Genomic DNA, 25,266 nt, shown 5'->3' on the forward strand with positions numbered 1-25,266 from the left:
AGTATCATTAGCTACATTTGTTAGCAGAATAAATCTGGATGTAAAGATATGGGCTGATTCTTTGAAACTGGCAGCCAGGATCACTGCTGCCCTTCGAGGAGAAGCCAGAACCCCCCAAAATTCACACCAGGTGGACTTGTTCTGTCTATGAACCCACTGGCTTATGCTTCAGATTCTGGAATACATGTAGGGTCCCCAAATACCCTAGAGTTTCTATTTATGTCCCCAGTGAAGGGCATGTGGGCATTCCAGGAAAATGTGTTTTGGGCATGAGTCATTCTCAGTCTTCCAAGAACACTTAACAGACTAGGTCATCTCTGGGCCATCTAACAGTCCTTCCTAGAACTGTTGGAACAATGTGAAGACCATGAGGAAAGACTTTTGTCCACATTCCCCAAGGCTGAGGACTAGTCTAGAAAAGATAGGACTTTCCCAATGCCACCCACTCCCTGATTCAAGGTGCTGGCCCAGGTCTTCAGGATCATCACCAGTCTGGGCTCACAGATTTGCCATGACTATTGATGAGCACTAATATTTCCATCCACATAAGTTGGGATCAAACATTACCATCCATGTAAGAATGTAGGAAGTGAGGAGAATGCCAGAGGTAGATGGGGAGAAGCGATAGCTAGATCACCAAACTTGATCAGTTGCCATTTGTACAAGTCTCTATAAGATAATGTGGTGTAATTTTAGAAATTTCAATAACAAACTAGAGAAACTAGAGAAACAAACTAGAGAAAAAATATAATATTCCAAATTATTAGAAAATTATTCCAAAAATAATATTCCCATTATATATTCATTTTTAATTTTAATAGGTAATTCTTAACCTTTTATGAGCTCAAGGAGAATGGCAGAGCTATTCAGAGGAATTAAGTTACAGAAAGAACACCATATTAATGCCATCTGATAACATCAATTCATCCAAAAGTGTGCTGTCTCTCCTTTCTGTTAAATTCACTGAACTCTGACACCAGGGTGGTGTGTGACATATGTATTTGATTTGGGGTTTGTGCTAGCCTTTTTGCTTGTCTTCCTCTTAAGCACAATTTTTCAGCCCTTCCTAGACATCAGGTACTGGGAGATGATTTTACACATGATTCCTTATTGATATAATCTTCTCAAGAGCTTTTTTGTCCTGGCTTGCATGGCCCCTCCAGGATCCATTCCAACCTCTCTCACCTTTTAGGTGGGACTGGACCCACCCCCTGCTTCCTGGGCTGGTCTTTGATGGGCAGAAACAAATTGGTTTAATCTCACTCTCTGGCCACAGTGGTGGAGAGAAAGCAGACCCAAACCATTCAACACTTGCAATTAGAGTGAAGCAAGGACTATGTCTTGTGACAGGGGGAGAAAGCACCTCCCCTCACCCTTCATAAGATCAGGTAGCTCCCAGAACTATTGGCAACCCTCTTGTTATAAGAAGAGGGTAGGGGGCTGGAGCCAGGGAAGGTCAGGGACAGAGATGAAAAGCATTGGTTTTTGGTGATGTCCCTGAGCCACTGAATCAAAATAGCCCCAAAGGCTATCATGTGTCCAGGCCTTTCTAGCTACTCAGGATATTTCCTTATTGTTAAAGTAACACAAAGGTTTTCTGCAATATCTAATGATATGTTCTGATAGAATAGATGGGGAAAATGGGACACAGCGCATTAAATAACTGCCCTGAGCTATCAAATCTGACAAATGAATGAGGATCCAGTCTGACCCAGGAATCCGTATTTTTCCTACCACTCCGGTTACATGAGGGACACTGTTCCTTGATGAGGTTCACGTTTACTTTCTGGGGATACCACCAAAGGCAGGGGCCTCCAGTATGTACAAATTCCAGAGGCTTTCATCAGTTATTCCCAATTCTGAAGCTAAAACACTTGTGCTTGACAGATATTTATTTTTAAAATGAAGAAATGAATGAAGTTCAAACTCTTCTTTGCAGATTTCCCATTAAGCTCAGGACAACAACAACAAGAATGGAAAAAAAAAAAAAAAACTGGTGAAGGAATTAAGAAGAGACATGCTTAGCTGTTAAAATCCAAATGCCTGGGAATCCAGTAGCCCTCCTCCTTCTGTCCCCACCCCCAAGCCACCAAATGTCCACCCCAAGCAGGTCTTTCCTTAATCTGAATGAAATGGGAGCTCATGCAAAACCAATTGGGATTACCACCCAAGTCTGACTGCGCGGTGATGGCCTTGGCCTCCAGCCCAGCCAGGCTGCCTCCCCAGCTGTGAATCACCCTTGGAGCAGCAGCACAAGAGTGATCCTGTGCAGCCTGGCTGGTCTCCAGCCCCTTAAGGCTGCCAGCAGGAGCAGGCACCCCTCGGGGATGCTGGCAGAAAGGAGTCCCCTCCGGTGCCCTGTGTTGTGATCCCCGAGGGAAATTGGATTCAGTGCCTAAGTGACTGTCTTTATCATTTGGCTCCACCTTCCCTGCTCTTTAGGATGAGGTGATGGGCTGGATGTGGACATCAGAAGAAACTAGGAGAACTGGGCAGGGACAGAGGTGTGGACCAGGGAGCACTAATGCGGCCAGTTTTTCCCGGCCTGGAGAGGCAAGGCATGGGGCAATGGGACCCACTTTGCCCACTCCTCCAGGGCAGGAAATCAGTAATTGAAAAGGTGGTTATTCCCTGCACATCAACCCACCCAATCCATACTACTTGTTTCAGGAAACAGAAAGGAAAGCATCCATTCAACCTGTCTGCTGAAAGAGTCTCACACAAGACATGGATAACAGGAGTTTGTGATGGGATGTGCTGAATGATGGACAATTTGATGGACAGCCATCAAATTAAGTAGGCTGGACTAGCTGCTGGCTCTTGGGCAACAAGAACTGCTAGCAACTTAGTGGCTGCTGTGTGTCAGGCATGATGGAAGGCATTCTACATGTATTTATCTTCCCATTTAAACCTCACGGCTCCATGAAGCCTTAATATTATTCCATTTACAGGAATAATAAGGCACAGAGAGGTTTTAATACCTTGTTCATGGTCCCACATCTAGTGATCAGCGTGGTCTGGACCCCTGCTGAAGTCTGACCAATTCCAGAGTCCACTTTTCAATGCACTTACATAGTATACCAACACAAGTTAAGCCAGGTCCTACTGGATCTATAAGCCTGCGTCTCTTCTAGGAGTGAAAGTTGTTAATGATAAACAAGCATCACCCCAGGAGTGCTGGAGGAACCATGTCTATCTTCCACAGTCCTTTTGGGAAAGAATCATGCATATGAATGAAAAAGATGCTGTTGTAAATTTTCAAAATAACGATCCCTTATATTTTTGTTTTATACCTTGCTGAGAATGTTATTCTTAAATAACACTGTCTCATCTGATGGCTATACAATTTTTATGATGTTGACTGCCAGCATAATCATTCTCTTTTTATCAATGAAAAAACTGAGATGGGGGTTGTTTGGGGCCTTTTCTAAAATTCAGTGATAAACTAATGACAGTCAGGACTAGAACCCAGGTCTCCTGATTCCTAGCTCAGAACTTGCAGTTGAGCTATTTAGATTTTCCCTGAGCCTTTGACAAGGTTCCACATGAAAAGGTTTTAAAAATAATGAGTCTCCATGGGACTTTGGGCAGTTTGGCCATGGAGAGAGAACCAACTTAGAGATAGAAAAAGACACATTTCTGCGTGGAGAAGTGGGAACTGGGGCACTCTCCAAGCAGTAGTGTTGTGACTGGTCTTATTTACTATTTTTTATAAATGGTCTGGAGCAGGGAGCAGGAACATTTACAGCTGATGCTAAGCTCTTTGGAAAAGCCAGAAGGCCCATGATGGAAATGAGCTACAGAAAGACGGTGCCTCCTCTGTGGGAACTGAGGGTGGAGGAGGAGCTATAATTGAGCAAATAGACCTGGGTCGTCACGTCTTACAGTGGCAGGGATCATGCTCGGTGTATCCAAGGCTGCAGCCCCAGTGCCTAGCACAGGACCCAAGGCACGACTGGTGCTCAGGAAGTAGTTACCGACAGGTGTGGTGAGAGTATGGAAAAAGGAACCCTTGTACACTACTGGTAGTGTGTAAATTGGTATAGCCACTGAGGAAAACAGTAAGGTAGATTCTCAAAAAATTAAAAACAGACCTGCCATTCGATCCAGCAATTCCACTCCTGGGTATATACCCAAAGGAAATAAAATCAGTACCTCAAAGAGATGTCTGCCCACCCATGTTCATTTCAGCATTGCTCCCAATAGCCAAGATATGGAAACAACCTAAATATCTATCAAGGGATGAATGGATAAAAAAATGTGATTATATATATGTAATTCAGCCTTAAAATATAAATTTGGCCATTTTTTACGACATCGGTGAAACTGGAGAACATTTATGCAAACTGAAATAAACACAGAAAGACAAAATATTGCACAGTCTTGCTTATATATGTGGGACCTAAAATAGTCAGACTCCTAGAAGAAGAGGGTAGAATGGTGGGAGGGGAAAACAGGGAGATGTTGGTCAAGGCATGCGCTTCCCAGGTGGTGCTGATTGTAAAGAACCCATCTGCCAGTGCAGGAGACAAAAGAGACTCAGGTTTGATCCCTGGATCAGGAAGATCCCCGGGAGAAGGGAATGGCTACCCACTGCAGTATTCTTGCCTGGAGAATCCCATGGACAGAGAAGCCTGGCAGGCTACAGTCCATAGAGTTTCAAATGATCAGACACAACTGAAGCAACTTAGCATGCACACATGTTGGTCAAGGGATATAAAGTTTCAGTTATTAGATGAATAAGGTCTAGAGAGCTGATGTGCAACAAGGTGACTATAATAATAATACAATACTGCATACTTAAAATTCATGAAGAGGGTAGATATTTAGTGTTCTCATCACACACACACACACACACACACATGTGAGGTGGTGGATATGTGAATTATCTGAATTGCAGTGATTCAGTTCAGTTCAGTCGCTCAGTCGTGTCTGACTCTTTGTGACCCATGAACCGCAGCAGGCCAGGCCTCCCTGTCCATTACCAACTCCCACAGTCCACCCAAACCCATGTCCATTGAGTCGGTGATGCCATCCAACCATCTCATCCTGTTGTCCCCTTCTCCTCCTGCCCTCAATCTTTCCCAGGATCAGGGTCTTTTCAAATGAGTCAGCTCTTTGCATCAGGTAGCATTATTTCACAATATATGAATACATGAATCGAAACATCAAACTGTATACCCTAAATATATACAATATTAACTTGTCAATTGTACTCCACAGATGGATAAAGGGCTTTTCTGGTGGCTCAGCAATAAAGAATCTGCCTTCAATGCAGGAGACATGAGTTCCATCCCTGAGTCAGGAAGATCCCCTGGAGAAGGGAATGGTAGCCCACTCCAGTATTCTTGCCTGGGAAATCCGGTGGACAGAAGAGTCTGGCAGTCTACAGTCCATGGGGTCGCAAAGTCAGACATGACTTAGCAACTAAACAACAACAACAACAGGGATGGGAAAAGCAAGTAGTTACTAAATAACTGATCAACTCCCTCCAGGTAAAACAAGCCGCACTCTACCAATCAGAGGATGGACTCTGAGCTGATTAAGGCAAGATCACGGTAGGAAGCAGGATCAAAAAGGCAGAGCTTGGTTGTTACCATTTACTGCTCCCAGTACTCCACAGCAGCCAAAAAGTCCAACAGAATGACCGGCAGCTTTCACATGGGATTCCAGGGAAAAACAGGCAAACAGAAGCCATTCTCTGGACCAAGTTCTCCTAGATACAGAAAATCACATCCAGTCCACCTCTGGTAAGTTAGAACAAACCAGACGCCTGAAACTTGGGGACAGCCTGGGAAAGATTCCCCCAGGCCACAAAGACACAGCTGAGATGAAAGGAGACACAGTGGCCGGTGGCTCCATCACTATCACAGGGGCCACCCTCAAGCTTGGGAGGGGACAGCTTAGAATAAACAAGATTTATTGTCTTACGCATTAGGACAAATAAAATGTATTCTGTTATACAGCACAGATGATACTTGCATATCAACCAGGCAGTGAGAAAGAATGAAAATAGACACTGATTTAAGGTAGAAAATATAAGGAAACCCCTCATGTCCATTTTGGTGTTTAGAAGATGTTATTCTCTGAGGTTGACACCAAGGAGGAGACTGCCCCCTCACCCTGTGTGTTCCTTGACAGAGCGACAATCTACACTCACTCATCATCCAGCATGCATTTATGGAATGTGCAGTGTATACTAGACTCCGAGCCAGCTTCTGGAGATCAGTGAGTGCCTGCCCTGCCCTCTGGGAATGTGCGTGTGTGTGTGTTCAGTCGCTTAGTCATGTCTGACTCTCTGCAACGCTATGGACTGTAGCCCACCAAGCTCCTCTGTCCATGGGATTCTCCGGGCAAGAACAGTGGACTGGGTTGCCATTTCCTCCTCCAGGGGATCTTCCCAACCCAGGGATGGAACTTGCGTCTCCTGCCCTGCAGGCTGATTCTTTACTGCAGAGCAACCAGAGAAGCCCACCCTCTGGGCTATTAGTCTTCTAATGGGTTCAGATTTCACAAGGATGAGGCCAAGCAGCAAATGCTATAGCAGAGAAGTGTTCGAAGGCCTCTTTTCCTTTGTCCCAGGAGATCTGGCCAACTGACCGGGCCGTAACCAGGAATTATCAGCCCAGCCCCAGTCGAGGCTCAAGGGAGCATGTGCATGTCACAGAATAACAGGGCCACCGCGTGGCACCACCAGCCATGAGAGTTTGACTAATACAACACTTAGTGGGTAATATCAGATTCATTCAAAGACCCACTTCAGAGCCGAAATCTCTTTGGTCAGTAGGAAGACTGATCTAAAGGAGCAAAATGAGTGGCACTAACAGATTTTACAAAGATACGCTGGCAGAGGGAGGCAAGAATGAACACATGAAAAAGGGGGAGACGGGGAAACTTTTGGCCAGCTTCATGAAGCCCTGTCCTGAGGAGACAGCACAGAGGTGTTCTCCAAGGCCTGAAGGGTGAGGTGTCACTTCAGGCCTCACCACAGGCCCAGTGGAAGGTCCTAGACAGCACGGGACAGCAGAAATAGAGTGCTGGCCACAAACGCGGGCCACATGGGCAATTAAAAAGTTTCCAGCAGTGGTTACATTAAAAAATAAAAGTGTTCGTCACTCAGTCATGTCCGACGCTTTGTGACCTTATGGACTGTGACCCCTCCAGGCTCCTCTGTCCATGGGATTCTCCAGGCAAGAATATTGGAATGGGTTGCCATGCCCTCCGCCAGGGGATCTTCCTGGCCCAGGGATAGAACCTGGGCATCCTTCATTGCAGGCAGATTCTTGACCGTCTGAGCCACCACCAGGGAAGTCTCCCAAAATAAAAAGGTAAAATTAATTTTTTCAGAAAGTGTTCATTTTTACTGATTTCTCTGGCTGTGCCAGGTCTTAGTTGCAGCATGCAGGATCTTTGTGGCAGCGTGCACGATCTTTTCAGTTCCAATGTGGGATCTTAGTTGTGGCACTGGTGGGGGGTGAGTCTGTTTTTTGTTTTTGTTTTTTTTAGTTTTGGCATGTGGGGTCTTAGATGGAGCACGCAGGATCTAGTTCTTTGACCAGGGATCGAACCCAAGCCCCCTGGATTGGGAGCTCAGAGTCTTAACCACTGGACCACCAGGGAAATGCCCAAATTAATTTCAGTAATCTATGTTTTTACTAACCCACTGTGCCCCAAAATAGTATCCCTTGAACATGTCTATAGTATAAACATTGTCAATGAAATATTTTACATGTGTTTTTCATGCCCCGTCTTTGAAATCTGATGTGTATTTCACACTGACAGGGGAACTCAGTTTGGACCAGCCACATTTCCGGTATACACAGGCCTCCTCACCAGTCCTTCGCAGCCGCTCGGTCTCCAGCCTAGGATTAATCTGCTTGGCCCTGCTTTCCCACCAGCCCATCCAGCAAGCAGCAGCACCACCTCTCCACCCCTGGCACGGTGGGCATCTACGTTGCCAGGCAGAACTGCTATTAAAACATCAGCAGGGTGGCCTCCGCAAAGGTCAGCCATTCGGGGAGCTCCTGGCAGCTGCTTGTTTGTTTATTGGAACATTATCTGGGCCGGGCTGTTTATTTACATCCATTGAAGAATTGAGCAATAAATATCGTCTCCTGGTAGCAGGCAGATGCTTGCATTAGAGCATTCTGGCTGCCGTCTTGCTTGAAATAATCTCCCTAATGAGCAAACAGTGCTATTCATCCTTAAAGATGCAGGCCACCCCAGGATTCCCCTTTCCTCTCTCCTCTCACATCCTCCCCAGACCTCCTGGTTAAGGTCTATGCCTGCCAGACCTCCTGATCAGGCCCAGGAATAAGGCAGCAAGGGTGGGGGTCTCACCTGGCAGGCAGGGATGTGAACTGAGGCTGGAGACGCAGGGTGGGAGCAGACTAAATCTAGAAACCAGTGTCCCAGGACCCTCTGAATTCTCCACCTGGACCCCTGTGCCTCCAATACAGAGGCATGTGAACCCAATCTCTGCTGCTCCCCTCAAGAGCCTCAAGACACGACTGCGGCTCTCCTGGGTGTCCTGGTCTCAACCTGTCTCCCACAGAGGCAGAAATAGAATAGCCGTGAGGATCCTCGGTGGGAAAAGAGCGGCCAGGATCTGCTTCTCTGGCACATACGGGGTTGTGGCGTCTCCCAGGAGGGAAAAATACTGCGGCTTTTGGATCTTACTTATGCGGTTTATTTTGTTGGGCACCAGAGGCTGACAGCGCTGCAACCCTGGTCACTGTCACTCAGCCGCTTGCCACACAGACTGGAAAGCCGGTGAAAGGAGAACTGGGCACACGGCACAGCGCCCGCAGCAGGTGTGTGGCCGGTCTTGATCCTTGGTTGAATGAATGAGTGAACGGAGAAGCTCACTCTCAGCCCGAGCTGCCACACTGGGGACTTTTAGATGTGCAGACTCACTCACAGGCACAAACACACACACACCATCTCCATCCCTGAAGGTGAGGCTAGATCTCCACTCAAACACGGCCTCTAGAACTTTCCATGGGTCACTCTACGACAAAGTGATGGACGAGGAGGACCTGGAAGGGTGTCGTATGCCAGCAGGAAAAGAGACACAAGAACGAGGCGTGACTCTCTTAGAAACTTGCTGGTGGTGGGGTTACCTCTCCTTAGGGCAAGGGGCCTCTTTACAGTCTCCGCATCCCTGTGGAAGAGCTGCCTGGTTCTCAGGGCAGTGGCTGGGATGACCTCTAAGCTCCTGCCAGACTGCCAGGGGCTGCAAGCCTGTCCCCTGCCAAGGGCCGATCCCTTGGCCCCAAGTACTCACTGTTAATTCCTACAACCCGCAACCAAGGACTTCTGCAACAAAACTCCACTCGTACTCACTTGAATTGTCCCCAGTGCTTTCAAATTTTTTTCAGTGGCATGCCCATTAAAAAAAATTTTTTTTTTAAATTTATATTGGAGAATAGTTGATTTACAAGGCTGTGTTAGTTTCAGGTGCACGGCAAAGTGATTCAATTACACATATACATACAGCCATTCTTTTTCAGATTCTTTTCCCATAGAGGTTATTACAGAATATTGATGGAGTTCCCTGTGCCATACAGTAGTGCCCAGTGCTTTGAATTTAAAAATCAGAGCCTCTCCTTTTTTTCCTCTGGCCCTTCCAATCTCCTTCTCCTGCTCTACTTTCTCTTTTTTATCCACAGCACTTGTTACCATCTCACATGCTATATAATTTATTTCTTTATGATGATGATTATTTATCTCCCCGTAAACACCACAGAGCAGAAATCTTTATCTCTTGTGCTCACTGGTGTCTGCCAACCCCCTGAACCATGCCACATAGTAGGGGGGGGGGTCAATAAAAATCTGTTGAATAAATGGAAACATTCAAACTACTCATCAACATCTTCCTTTGTCCCCAGGATGCAGATTTCCTTCTTATCTTATGACAAGGGAACAGAACAGTTGCGGATGTTCGCACTGGAAGGTTCAGCAGCAGGGGAGAAGCTGGAATCATCCAACCCAGACCCAAGGGGCCAGCGATGCCCATTCCTCCAGCAAAGTGGACCGTGCCACACGCCACAGGCTCACCTCCCTGCCTTGAATCCCAGGGCTTCGAATGCGAGCAGGGCCCCTGCTTCTGCATTCACCCTGCTTAAGCCGCCCCAGAATAGCACAGTGAGGGTGCTTTGTTTTGATTTCCTGATTCCAGCCAGGAGAAAGAGCTTGTAAAGGGAACTGCAAGAGGGTAAACAGTAATTAATTAGACAGGCTCTGCGCGCACATGAAGCCTGAACCGTGTTACGGAACACTGTTGGGACGACAGGTCCCTGTGGGTCTCCCGCTGAACACGCACAAAACTGAATGACGCTGTCCAGGTAGCCATTAGGACTTCTTGCCTGTATGGTCCGCATCAGAGAAATCAGGGACAACGGTTTCCATCCCACCCCCCCACCCCCCGCCCTGCTTGGGGCATGACACAAAGAACATGATACAACTCCAGGAGAGAAAGATGCTGATGAAATAAAAAATGAAAGACAGTACGGTTGATAAGAAGGAAATACCAGAAAAAAGTTCAAACCAGTATGTTTCAAATGCAAAATGTTTAAAATCCACTTCTCTTGCAGCATCTTCCCAATCTTATTGGAGAGAATTGCGCACACAAGTTACTGGGTTGGAAACTTAGTGGGAGCCAGATTGTGACCTTAGAGTAGGCTGTACCTCCAAATCCTGAATGGCTTTTAGCTATGTGCCTCTAGCCCCAAAGGAGCATGGACGCATTACTCCCACTCCTGGAAAAACAAGCACCCATGAAGAGACTGTTGATACATGCCTGCCACTCACTGCTGTGTGCTTTGCACAATCTGCTCGTTCTGTATTGCAGAAGACCAGCATCCCCTGGCTTCTGAGATGCTACGTGTAGGCAGAGAGTGAGAAGGTAAGCCCACGGGCAGACGGTGTGCATCCCAGCTCTGCGCTTGGGAACTGTGTGGCCTTAGACAACCTACCAAACTTTCCTGAGTTTGCTTTCCTCTTGGGAAAAAAAAAAAAAACAGAAATAATCATAACAATACTTGGTTGTTACTGTGGGAGTCTGATCATGTCCCAAGCATGCAAAATACTTAGCAGAGTGAGGGGGTGATGGTTATGTTTCAATAAATGTTCAGTAAGTTTCAGTAATCTCATTGATTGCTAGGAAGCCAGTTTTAATGAATCTATCCCTGTGATCCCCACTCATCCCCAAGGGAAGCAGCAACCTTATGTGCTATAGAAAGAGAGGTTAGAGGATGTGGCCCCACAGAGTGGACTTTCAAATTCCAACAAGGTCACTTAAAGGAAGAGAGAAGAGGCCCCAGGGGTCAGCTGTGGACTATCTGAGCCAACCAGAAAATGGGCATCACCAGAGGAAACTAGGCCTGGAAGAGTCTGTGCCCATGATAGAGGGCTCAGACGGGCATCCCACCAATGTGGTCCAGAGACTGTCACACGATGCCTCAAGCCAGAGGAACTGTCCTGATGAGCCTGGTTCCACTCAGGCATGATTCAGAGAGCCAGCAACTTTATGGAGAAAGACGAAAGCAGCTTCATGCATACCGTTTGGGCAAGCCCCAGAAAGGGAAGTGGGGTACCACAGCCCAGCTCATGGAAAGGAGGAGCATCTTTGGGGACCCATCAAGGGTGGGAAGTGGACTCAGGGCTGGCAGGATGCTAAGGAGAAGCAGGGCCTGTTTCCTAAAGGTGAGGCAGTGGCACTGGAGACAGTCTCAAACCCAGAAGCAGGACGCTGGATTCCTCATGCCTACTCCCCTACTGCCTCCTCCATGAAACTCCACCCCATCCCCGGCCCTATATCCTCTGGGCTCAGAGGGCCCTCCTGCCAAGTGCGGAGGAGGCTATGTCCTCTCTTCTGTGCCCCCCACAACTGTTGCAGTCACCTATGGGTTAATGAGCAGAGGTGTATCCTGGCTGCAAGGGGCTGAGGAGCAGTCAGTATTTTCCTCCTGCTGGAAACTGAGCCTCCCCCAGAGTGGGACCCAGCAGCTGCTCAAGGTAGCTGTAGTGGAAGCAGGAGAAACCAGAAGCAGAGTGAAGGCTGGGGACGGATGGACTCTCACATGAGCTGTTACAGGAGTTCTGTGAGTCTCAGCTGGCTGGGTCTTAGCTCAGAGGATAGAGCTTCTAGCAAGCAGCTTGGCCCAGAGTAAAGACTCAGGACTCGCGTTGACTGAACGAGGAAAGTGGGCTTTGTCTAGGTTTTCTCCAAGCTTAGAAGCAGCTGTAACCCCCACCCGCACCCCCCACACCTTCACGTCTCAGATTTTACCATTACTGCATGCCCCATTGCTCTAGTCCCTAAGGCCCACCCACCCAGGGTTCCCTGGTGGCTCAGACAGTAAAGAATCTGCCTGCAGTGTGGGAAACCAGGGTTCAATTCTTGGGTCAGGAAGACCCCCTGGAGAGGGGAAGGGCTACCTACTCCAGTATCTTGCCTGGAGAATCAATCCCATGGACAGAGGAGCCTGGTGGGCTTCAGTCCATGGGGGTCACAAAGAGTCAGACACAACTGAACGACTAACACTTTCACTTCCACTTTCTTCTCATCTAGGAATCAAGACTTGGATCCTCTAGCAACTTTCCCTCCTAGTTACTTTCTCTCCTGATCCCAACTGTTTCCATCTTCAGATGGTCCTTTGCATATTGTCATCTTTGCCCTAGAGTAGAACCAAACTCTGCCCCCCGAGGCCTCCTCCCAGCTCTCCCCTTCAGAAACACCTCCCCGTCTTCCTCCTCATCACCTAGCAACCACCATCCACGACCACCCACCCACTTGTAGGTGCAGCATCCTCACGCCTCCACACAGCCCTGCATTTCTTGCCAGGCCTATACTTTCCTGTTTCCTCGAAGAATCGAACTGGTCCTTTCTCACAGTCCTGTTCACAGTCCTATTCACACCATGTCCCTCAGTTTCCTCTCTGCTTCCTCTCAACCAACCCACGCATGTCCCTCCTTCTGAATCCGGTCCAGGACACTCTTCCAAAGGCTTTCTCCATAACACCTGCCCCACTCTGAATGCCTCCCTGTTTCATATCACCCGCGGCCACAACAGCCCAGCCACTAAAAGTTGTCTTGGGCTTCGGCTCCTGTGGACGCCCGTCCTTTGCTCTCCTGCTTTCAGTGTGTTCGTTTCAGCCATGAGAATGTCAGCCCCTTGAGAGCAGGTCTATAGCATTGAGCTTAAGCACAGGGCTGTGTAGCCAGCCAAGCTGGAGTCCTGATTCTGCCCATTATTAGCCCTTATGACTTCAGGGAGAATTTTAAAGATCTGCTTAATACCCTTCACTGAAATATGGGGCTCAGAATTCTGAGCCCAGGGTTGCAGTCAGGATTTCATCAGGTGAATTATGAGTTGCTCTTACTAAAGTGGCTGGTATATTGGGAGTAGGGCTTCCCTCATGGCTCAGAAGGTAAAGAATTTCCTGCCAATGCAGAAAAGTCGGGTTTGATCCCTGGGTCAGGAAGATGCCCTGGAGAAGGAAATGGCAACCCACTCCAGTATTCTTGCCTGGAGAATTCCATGGACAGAGGAGCCTGGTCGGGTACAGTCCATGGGGTCGTAATAGAGTCGGACACAACTTAGAGACTAAAACAACAACATGTTGGAAGTAAAATAATGCACATGACTGCTAGTGGTGGATAGTCAGTACTCACTTGTATTTAGTGAATTGGTCTGAAGATGGAAATGAGATAATGCTGTGATGGTGACAATGTAGCCGCCCACAGCCTCTAGTCCCCAACAGCTCTCTGAACACCAGAGTTGTTTAATAGGTGTTTAGTCAATTAACAAATGAATGCACAAATTCCAATCACAATGGGAAAAGATCAAAAGGATCCCAGGATCCTCAGAGACTCCCTCCCAAGTTTACATCTTTTTGATGTTCGTCTCCAGAGGCCCACCAGTCCTCTTTGTAAGACCAAGGGCTGCAGCGGCAGCCAGCCCTGTATGGTTCCCGCCCGCCAGACCCTGCACTGAGCTGCCTGTGGGAAGCCCCATGAACTGGTGGCTCAGCCCCTAGGCACTCCTCAGCAATTTTCTTCGCAAACAAATAACCCAGGGAGCATCAGACAAGTGCGCGTCACCTCGACATCTGCTCTCTCTGATGAGCTCAGCTCTGGGTTCTTTCCCTGCAGCCTCATCAGACTTCTGGGGATCAGCCCTTTCTCACCCTAGGACAGCTGTGTGTGTTTCTGTGGGCCTAATAACAACCTTTGCTGACTTAGTGCTAAGGGCCAAGGAGCCAGCTACGTACAACTCCCCAAGACGGACTGGCGGCATCTCCACCAACTGCTCACCCGACGTTCCGCGTGCCACCTCCCCCTTGGGAAACATGTTGGTCAGTAGCCACCACCCCGCTCCTGGCTGAATGGCAGTGGGCTTGGAAAGCCCTGAAACAGGCAGAGATTCATATTTTGTTCACTTGAGATTTGTACCAGGATTTAAAGCCCCAGATTCTGAGCCACCTAAGATATATTTTGTGGTCAAAATGAGGGTTAGAACGTGTTTACTCAAGACACAGGTCACCATAACTCTCTCCAAGAATTCTCCCCACTGTCTCTGAGGATGGGTTCAATCACCACCTCCACCACCCAGTTTGCGTTCCTCCTGGCTTGCCGGGACCATGGCCCTTGGGACACCTCACAACATGGGGTCGTTATGTGTGCCCATCTTTCCACCTGCCCATGTGCTCCCCGAGCACAGCACTATGTCACGTTCATCTTCCCTAAAGTCACAAGGCCAGTGAGTGGAGCCCCAGACTGGAGTTTAAGTTTTCTGGCTCCAAATCCATTCTCAGCGACAGCTGACAGAAAAGTAGGTGTTGCTGGGTGCCCTGGCGGCAAAGTCCATTATTATTATCTAGTAAAAACTTTCCGAATCTTCTTTGAAGAATAGACTTCAGTCCACTCAGTACTGCCTCACAGATCACCAAGGATTACTCAATTCTTCCTCTCTTTATCTCCACACATCTCCCCTGGCAGCCACTGCCTGCATTTTATATTAACACACACACACACCAGCAGTTCCTCTGAGCAAGAAACACTTGGAACTCTTTCAAATGAGAACCCCAGAACCCATGAGGCCTGGGTGAGGCATGTGAATGGTTTGCAGTCAGCAAATCCGTTCCCAGAGACAAGGGGAAGGGCCTTCCTCGGGATCAGAATTCTGGGGTGGAGAAGGGCGTCCCTGTGTGGCTGTGACATCAGCAGATGGGGCTGGAATGCACACATGTGGAGAGTCAAGGGGCCCCAGGGCCAGGAGAGAGCTGGGCTGTCATACCACAAAGGGTCTTTTGACCACCCTTCATCCCGGGAAAACCACAGACATTCTTCTTGAAGCTGCCCCCCTCCCTCAGCAGAAGGGCCTAAAGACACTGTCCTCTAATCCAACGGGTGACCTTTGACCTCAGTGAGGCAAGCCTGGAAAAGGCAAGAGGTTTCAGAGCTAAAGGGCCTCGAAGGAAAAAAAGAAATAACCAGTGCCTGTATGGAATACTCGTTCTGCCAGCAGTATGTGGAGTTAATTGCAGAGAAATGCATTTTAAAAATAAGATATTGGAAAACCATCCTCTCCGTCACTGGCCACAGTTATTACAATTATTTATACGGCATCACCATAGCGCGTGTTTCACAGCAATTAAACTATTGATCTTGCAGCTCTGAGGCGCTGAGCAAAACCCACTGCCACCATTCCTGCCCCTGTGGGCGTCGTCTGTCCCCATGCTCAGACGTGGAAACTGAGACTGAGGAGGAAGTAGCCAAGAGCGGAAGAGTTAGTAGTTGGAAAACTAATATTAAGAATCAATATATCGGGGACTTCCCTGATGGCTCAGACTGTAAAGAATCTGCCTGAAACGCAGGAGACCTGGGTTCGATCCCTGGGTTGGGAAGATCCCCTGGAGAAGGGAATGGCTACCCACTCCAGTATTCTTGCCTGGGGAATTCTACAGACAGAGGAACCTGGCGGGCTATCGTCCATGAGATCGCAAAAGAGTTAGACACAACTGAGCAACTAAAACACACACACACACACTGGTGGTCCAGAGGTTAAGAATCCATCTTGCAATGGAAGCAATGCAGGTTCGATTCCTGGTCAGGGAACTAACACCCCACATGCCACAGGGCAACTGAGCCCCAGCACCACAACTAGAGAGTCCATGCACCACAACAAAAGGTCCCACGTGCTGCAACTAAGACCCAATGCAGCCAAATAAATAAATATTAAAAAGGAGAATCAATATATTGACATGATAAGCTAATATTATCTTAACATAGCAATAGTAATATGGTCCTGTCTCCATTTGGCCGGCATTTAGTCCATCGTGATGTTATTTTCCAGGCTTGCCCAAGAAGTTACATAGTGCAGCTGAGTGATGGAGTGCATGAGTCCCAGGGGCTACAACCATGGACTCCAAACCCAGCCCCAGCATGAACTAGATACAACACCTCTTGGGAAATGAGTCAACCTCTCCTAGTATCCTCATTCATAAAATCTTAATAATAACAACACCCAACACATTCAGCTGACGTGAAGAATTCATGAGTTAGTAAAGGAAAGGCAATTAGCACATGGGCTGGAACATGACTGGGGCTAAACTCAAGTTTCCTGTTATTGTAGCAGCCGGTCCACAGGATTCTCATTCACCCAGGACACTTCTCTCTGAACTCAGGGGTCATAGTTCCATCACTGGTGAGGGACCAAGGGTAGGCTTGGTCTCCTGTGAGGCTCTGAGATTTGCAGCAAGATAAGTAGCACACATTCTTTTTTTTTTTTTTTTCCTTCTTTTCTGATAGCCTTGAGGTAGGAGCTGGACCTGACTTCTCTTTGTGGCTGGTCACCTAGATGTGGGTAGGGGTAGTCCTTGGACACCAATCTCCCCTTCTGCCTACCACACTCCACCCCAGGAACATGCCCTCATGCCCCATCATTTTTCTTCAAGTTCAGAGTCAATATTAAGTTAATGATGGTTATGGAAAGTCTTATTTATGAAATGTATTTGATGTATTATTTAATGCGTTTTGAAGATATATTAAAAGATAAAATACATTGAACAGTGGGTGTCTGGGAAGGTACGAAAATGATTCCACTTCATAAACCTTTTTATTAGGAAGTTGCATGCTCCTGAGCCAAAATCTCTTACGTTGGATGGCATGGATGTGAAGAGATGAGAAGCAGAGTGACGTTCACTCTGGTCCCGCCTCCAGGCTTTAGGAATCAAGGAGATGGATGTTGGTAGGAAGTGGTGGAGACTGCAGATCAGTTACTGCTCTGGATTGTTCCACCAAGGGGCAAGTTGGGAGGAGAAACTGGTGTGGCTGGGAAGTGAAGTGTGAGTCAGATCTGTGGCATGAAGTCATGGAAGCATGGTCAATTGGCCTTGTCTGATTGCCTTGGAAATTCAGGACTGGTGCTTGGATCATTGCTAAGGGCTTGCCTTTGGTCACTGCCATTCTGCAGGCGGACTATGAAGTCATGACACAAGACGTTTCCCAGAGTCAGAATTTAAGCCACTGTGCCTGGCTGACCCTCTCGCCTTCTTTCTGAGGGTCAGGTGTGACACACTTCATGGATTACAAGGTACAGATCAGAAAGTCAGTGGTGAAAGGAATAAAGTCACATTTTCTGCTTCCCTTCATGTTGCCCCCAAACAACCACAAAGAGTCCCTCAGTTGAGAACAGGGAACATTCTCCCATGTCCCAGGCTAGCCCCTAAAATAGGCTTCATGCCTTAACCTACTTGAGCTTACAAATAAATAGGCAGGCATGTTGAAGAACACAGGAAAGACATGCCCATCGCAGCATCTTCTCTACATGGTCACCACTATCCTTGAATTCCGGTGGAGGAACATTTCTTTGGGTGAAACATCTTTTTATGATACAAATATTGTGATGGAGGGGAAGCTATCTTTGGAGAAAGTGAAAATGAAAGTGTTAGTCAGTTGCTCAGTTGTGTCCGACTCTTTGCAACCCCACGGACTGTAGCTCACCAGGCTCCTCTGTCCACGGAATTCTTCAGGCAAGAATACTGGAGTAGGTAGCTGTTCCCTTCTCCAGGGGATCTTCCTGACCCACGGATCGAACCTGAGTCTCCCACATTTAAGATAGTATCTTTACCGTCTGAGCCACCAGGGAAGCCCATCTTTGGGGGGCATGAGGTAAAGTGAAAGGCCCTGGCCTGAAAGGGATACAGGAGATGAGTCCCATTGGCCAAGTCCCCCAGTTCCTTAGGTACCGTCAACAACATGGCGGGTTTAGATGCTCCTTCAGGTCCAGGTCATAATATAATTACGTATATCCTGTATAAATAGAATTTCTTAGCAGTTTTTTCATGACGGGAGAGAATGATTCCCAGGGAAAGGTTAACAAGGGGACAATATAAATCTGGAGGACTCATAATGGAGAAGTGGGGGGCAGTTTCGAGGAACTAAAGAGAAATCTCATTTCACATTACAGTTTTCATGGTTTTGATTGGGGCTGGTTCTGGAATTTCTACCAAAGTCTATGTCATTTTCAAAAATCTGAATTTATCTATTATTACAAAGAAATAACCCTTAGGTTTTATGTTTTGCTCTGATGTAAGACTTAAAACCAAGTGAAGAACTCTGAAGGTTGACTTCTTTCTGCTCACAGACCCTTTCCTTTGGTTGCCTTTGGTCAGCTCCACACAAGTGCCCACCACCAGGGGTCGCTGGCTCCCTTCTGCTCCTTGGTGACTTCCTGCTTTTGCTACTATTGGTAGGAAGGGGAAAGAGGCAATGGGGGGAGGAGGGGAAAGGGTGCCGAGGGCCAGGAAACTTCAGGAAGAGAGAAGGAAACCATCCAGGCGTTACTCTTTGGGACCCAAGACAGGCCCCAACGGCCAGCCCAGCCTCAAAAGGCCCCAGGGGCTGAATCAGAAGCCCCCTACAGCCCTGGTCTGTAGACTGGAGGCCATTGACTGGATTTCTGCCCGCGACCCCTGGGCGAGTTTTATTTCCCATCCCTGGAGGTAGACCAGGAAAAAGCAGGACAGAAACACTTCTTTGTTCTTCTCTAGCCAGCAGGACTCTGCCCACATCAGCTTGATGTGTTGCTCCAGGGAAAGAGAGACCCAAAAAAACCCCCAGCAACAAAATGATCTCCAGCATTTAATTTCCTCCTAGGTTTCTAAGCAGGTACTTATTTCCTGGGCAGTTATTATTATTACAGACACCACATAAACAAAGGTGTCAGATAATTAAGAATAATCTTATCTCCCTCTACCCTAAGCATTTTCTTTACCCAGTGGGAAACAAACTCCTCCTCCATAGCTTCCCCTCCCTGACTTTTTCACTTATCACCTAAGATGAGCAGGTCGGAGGATCTGGGAGCAAGTGGGAGCAAGGGAGATATTTCTGTGACTGATGCTCGGGAAACAGGATTTCTGGGCTCTCTCGCTGGCCCACTGTGCACAACCTGTAGGAGTCTCTAGTTCAAGTTCATTGTGAAACATATCTCCACGTGGAGGACTCACAGGGAATCTTGCAAGGGAGTCAAAGAGAATCTGGCAGGTTTCCCACCTTTAATAATGTCTTGTCGACAACAGCTAAGATGCCAAACAGAATTTAGGAAGCAGTTTCACATCTCTTTTCTGATTTAATTCACACCACACATAGTAGGTGCACAAGAAACACTGGTTGATTTCATAAACGAGCTATAATTCTGATGAGATCAGGAGAGCGTTATTTTTAGTCACGTGTCATGTGTAAATAAACAGACTCAGAGAGGACACGCCTGAAGTCAGACATAGCTAACAAGCAGTCGTGTCATAATTTTCTACCAGGCCAACATGCTCTACTCCCCACACTAAGCTCCTCCTGGGGGAAGTGCATGCAGATAACTTGTACTTAAAAAAAACTTTATTTCAACCTTTATCCAAAAATTGTAAAATAAAAAAGAAATGTTAAAAGTGTGTGGTGCTGAACTTCAGATGCTGACTTCTGACCGCATAGGCAAGTGGGGAGAGACGGTCAGGATAGAACTTTAGAGTTCTTCCCACTCCTGGAGAAAAGGGAAGCTCAGAGTGTGGTATAGGGTTAGAACACCAGGGCTCAATGGAGACCCCCTTTCTCCTAGCATCAGCCTGGGATGCCACCCACCCAACCCGACCCTTCCAAGGAAAGGAAGGGATGGTTATGCGGAGAAGGTTCTTCACAAAAGAGTGACAATTGGAACTGACTGTTAAAGGAAGAATGGGATCCCAATGGCAGGAACTGCAAGGAAGATGGATCCTGGGACTGCCTGGCATGAGGGGTGGGTGTGAGTGTCACGTGTGTGCAGCGGAGAGGGGCCAGCAACGGCCAGGCCATGTGACTGCAGAGGGACACAGAGGGAGGTTGGATGCAGGTACAACAGACTGAATGCCCTTTAAAGCACCAACCTTTCATCTGTAGGCAAAGGGGAAGCGTTGCATGTTGCAGAGGTGGAAACTGATAGAATCTGACTTGTGTGAAATAAAGACAGTATTCCTTCCTCCACTCTCCCAGCTTGGAGACCCTTCCTGAAAGAGGCACACTTTCATTCCTTTAGCAAAGCTGAGAATCTGCTTATTGTCTAAAACAACTAAATATGAATCTTTCCCCACTGCCACGAGGCTGCAGACTTTGTGCTGGGAATGGATTGTATTGAATCAGCCACATCCTCCCAGTTCTCCTTGTGGCCAGGTCTAGCGTTCAAGTTAAGGGAATAACGCATTTCTCTGCACCAAGCTCTCTAACTGGGGTTTTGGAAAACCCTGATACTCTTAATATAAATGGAATCAGCCCATCTAGACTCACAGAAAGTGAGACTCAGTCACAGCATTGTAGCACTTTCCTGATGAGACAGAGACCCTGACTCTCCCAGGCCTCCAGGCTACGATTTTAAAAACAGGTTTCACTTGTCCATAAGCAGTTACTCAACTAACAATAGTTTCATGTTCAAACGTTGCGGAGGGATTCTGTGACCATTATTTCAGTGTATCCTGCACCAGCGTAGTGAGCCAGGTTGGCAAAGTGTACTCAGGCCCCAGCCCTCCAGCCTAGACAGGTGTTCCATGGTACCCGTCATGGTACTGCTGCTGCTGCTAAGTTGCTTCAGTCGTGTCCAACTCTGTGTGACCCCATGGACTGCAGCCCACCAGGCTTCTCTGTCCATGGGATTCTCCAGGCAAGAACACTGGAGTGGGTTGCCATTTCCTTCTCCAATGCATCAAAGTGGAAAGTGACAGTGAAATCACTCAGTCGTGTCTGACTCTTAGCGACCCCATGGACTGCAGCCCACCAGGCTCCTCCATCCATGGGATTTTCCCGGCAACAGTACTGGAGTAGAGTGCCATTGCCTTCTCCCAGTTCCATCAATGCAGAGTGAGAGGAGTAAATAGGGTGCTATGAAACTGCCTTTTGCCTTAGTTATTTATTTTATTGTGCTGTGTTATATTGTGTTGTACTGGGTTGGGTTGTGTTGGGTTGGGTTACATTGTGTTATGTTGTGTTAGAATGGTTATGTTGGGTTGCATTGCTTGTGTTGTGTTGTGTTGGACTGAGTTGGTTTTGTCACGCCTGCTGGATTGGATTGTGTTGTGTTGCACTGGGTTGTGTTGTGTTGTGTTGGGTTGTGTTGTGTTGGATTGGGTTGCTTGTGCTGTGTTGTGCTGTATTGCATTGGGTTGGGTTACATTGTGTTGTGCTATGTTGGAGTGAACTGGTTGTATTGTGCTTGTTGGATTGGATTGTGTTGTGTTGTGCTGTATTGTGCTGCATTTTGTTGGACTGGACTGGATTTACTGGTCTGTGATTCAGTATAACAAAGTTTGTCCTGGGGCTCACACTCCGTGGTAAGTGCTGGTGTTTTGTTGGCCCTTGCCAAGTCACAATGGTTTCTTTTTTTTCCTTAATATTTTTTTTTGATGCAGACCATTTAAAAGATCTTTATTGAATTTGCCATAGCACTGTTTCCATTCTATGTTTTGGTTTTTGGCTGTGAGGCATGTGGGATCCTAGCTCCCTGACCAGGGATTGAACCCACAACCCTGCATTAGAAGGCAAAGTCTTAACCAGTGATCCACCAGCAGAGTCCCACCACAGCGGTTTCACAGTTTTCGGGTCCAAGTTGCATGCACAGCAGGAGCAACCTGGGCACCACAAGCCAAGGTCAACCCTCACTGCCTGGACTCTGGCTCCACGGGTTCCCAGCCGGTTCCCTCCTCAGCCAGCTCAGCTTGCAGGCAGCCAGGCAGCTTCAGAAAGGGGCAGGGAAGGGAGCCAAGAGCAGGGGTGAGCCCAGAGAGAGCCAGGCTGAGAGAAGGCGGGCGGGGTAGAGAGTGCAGCCCGAGAGCATTCTCATTCTGGAGAAGCAGGACTCCATGGCTCCTGGCAACGGTGGGAGTCTGGTGATCTGTTTCCCCTGAAGACCTGAAGTAACCCGGTCCAAGAAACTCAGGGTGGTTTTGATGTAAGCTCACGGTCCCAAGCCAAGACAAGGTCAGAAGTTCATCCCCATAGAAAAGTGGGCACGCAAGTGGCCGGACAGGTGAGCAGAGGTCAGCCGTCCTCGGAGTGACTCTGGGGGTGCTAGAGCCCTCCTAGTCAGAGAGGGGACAGCCACCCACTTTCCTGCTCTTCTGAGCCTGGAGAAGGTCAGGCTCTGGCTGGGTTCTGAAGGCAGGTTGTGTGGTGGTGCTTTAGTCGCTAAGTCATGTCTGATTCTTGTGACCCCATGGACTGCAGCCCACCAGGCTCCTCTGTCCATGGGATTCTCCAGGCAAGAACACTGGAGTGGGTTGCCATATCCTTCCCCAGGGGATCTTCCTGACCCGGGGATTGAACCCATGTCTCCTGCGTTGCTGGAGGATTCTTTACCACTGAGCCACCTGGGAAACCCCCTCTGAAGGCAGGGGATACAGTTATTCAAGCCACAAAAGAGGAAACTGAGGCAGAAAAGACCTTGATACTGGCCAGCAGCCAGAGCCTCGGGGGAGGATGAGTTGTCAGCCTGTGCTCACTTGCTCTGGATCCCAGGGGTGCCCGTCTGAGGCATGGTTGGTCTGTGCTCACCACCTCTGGGCTCACACCCTCCCTCTCTGCCTTGTCCTGCCCTTCCCGGGAGCCTCTCCCTTCTTCACCCCAGCAGACTTCATGTCCACAGCTCTCACTGACATTTTTACTTTCCGTGTTCTGGAAAACAGGGAAGAAGGAGGAAGAGGAAGTCTTTTCAGAGCCTCTGGTTACCATCATGCACTTTCTTTCCTTTTTCTCCCTTCTCCCCCTCCAATCTCATCCATCCCTGAACAGAGAAATTGAACGCATCTGTACTCACGACAACAAGTGAACAAACAGCTGTTGCTGAGGGCCACCAGGGGCCGGAGGGGCGCTGGTTGGGGTGTGCCTATGTGCAGATGTGTGTGTGTGTGTGTGTGCAGATGTGTGTGTGTGCGTGTGTGCCTGATGTGTCTGTTTTCTGAAGCTGGTGTTTAACCAGGCTGAACCCAGCATTGCATTCTGCACCTCCTCATACAGCCAGTAGGTGGCAGAGCTGCAACAGGCCGCTGATTTCAGTCCGGTGGCACCTGGCCCCGCAACACTGGTCAGAAGTGGTCCAACTGTCGGGGGAAGGTGTGTCCACGGACACCCCCGGGGGGCCTTCACAGGGGTCCTGGGCAAGATGATTTGAGGGACAGCGAGCTAACAACGCTTCCGAAACCCCTCCCCTCCTCGATTCCATCCCTCCATACTTGCCCTGCTTTATGTGCTCCTGTGCTCAGGCGTGTCCGACTATTGCGACCCCATGGATTGAACCTGCCAGACTCCTCTGCCCATGGGATTCTCCAGGTAAGAATACTGGAGCAGGTTGCCATTTCCTCCTCCAGGGGATCTTCCCCACCCAGGGACTGAACTCGCGTCTCTTGTATTGCAGGCAGATTCTTTACCCTCTGAGCCCCTAATTTTATCTCATATGGAACAGCCTATTAACATTTACAAAGCATCTGCAAGGATGCTTTTCAGATTTTGTGGGAGTCTGTGAAAATGCAGCTTCCCCTGTGTACTTGGATTCTCACTCAGCACGACTGAAATGGAGCCCAGGAACTTGCACTTCGAGTAAGCGCGCCTGGTGATGTCCATACAGTGACCATCGAGCCCCAAACTAGGACACCCCCAGGTGTCATGATGAGGGCTTCAAGATCTGTTCTTAAGCCTCATGTAATTTTTCACTCTCTCCACCTGTTTCTTATTCTTCAAATATATTAAATATGTACATGCATACTAAGTCAGTTATGTCTGACTCTTTGCGACCCTATGGACCCTAGCCCACCAGGCCCCTCTATCTATAGGATTCTCCAGGCAAGAATACCAGAGTGGTTGCCATGCCCTCTTCCAGGGGATCTTCCCAACCCACAGATGGAACCTGCATCTCTATTGTCTCCTGCATTGGCAGGTGGGTTCTTTACCACTAGCGCCACCTGGGAAGCCCATATTAATTGATCAAATATATTGTCACTGCCCTTCTCCACCGTGAGGTTTAAGTTCCACATCCATAAGAGACCACCTTCTTTTTCCTTAGGCTCCTTTCCCGGTGCTCTAAGACCCCTGGACTTCTGGCTCCTTAGGACGGTTTTCTCAGACTGCCTAGCTCTCATCCCAGCCTTTCTTTCATTTGTGTCTAATGTCCTGAAAGCCCTAGCACCATCCCCAGCCTTGACCGTCAGGGGCTTGGCTGGAATTTGCAGAACAGAGGTCACTCTCCATCCCTCTCCCCTTCTCCATCCCCCCAGCTGCCCTAGCCACCCAACTGGATCGCCCTGGCAGGAGGTTCCACCCCCTTGGTGTCCTCCAAGCAGGGCTCCTGGTCTAGCAACCTGAAGCTGACGCATGGATGTGCTTGGGGAACAGGGCATCTCCTCAGAGTCAGCAGACATAAGACCCCACTCCACCCTACCCCACCCCACCAAAGTAGTCATGCTGGTGCTCCTAAGCAAACAGTACCCTCAAACTCTGCAGCCCCCAGGGGCTGGTTTGCTAGGGCTACCATAACAAATGACCACAAACTGGGTCACTGAAAGTGACAAACTTATGCTTTCATCGTTCTGGAGGTTAGAAATCTGAGATCCAGGCGTTGGTAGGGCCATGCTCTCCCTGAAGGCGCTAGTGAAGAATCCTTCTCTGGTTCATCCTAACGTCTGGTGGTTCCTGGCAAAGTCTGGCATTCCTCGGCTATGGCAGCGTGAGTCCAATCTGACTCTGACTTCACAT

The 25,266-nt window shown here is 48.3% G+C and overlaps 1 protein-coding gene across 1 annotated transcript in view; it reads right to left on the minus strand.

Moving 5' to 3' along the window:
• The window catches only part of PLXNA4 (plexin A4), a 482,931-nt gene that overhangs the window by 170,836 nt on the left and 286,829 nt on the right, over positions 1–25,266 (minus strand). The gene's annotated exons all lie outside the window — the stretch shown is intronic.

Source organism: Bos javanicus, chromosome 4, assembly GCF_032452875.1.
Source record: "Bos javanicus breed banteng chromosome 4, ARS-OSU_banteng_1.0, whole genome shotgun sequence".
Taxonomy (NCBI): domain Eukaryota; kingdom Metazoa; phylum Chordata; class Mammalia; order Artiodactyla; family Bovidae; genus Bos; species Bos javanicus.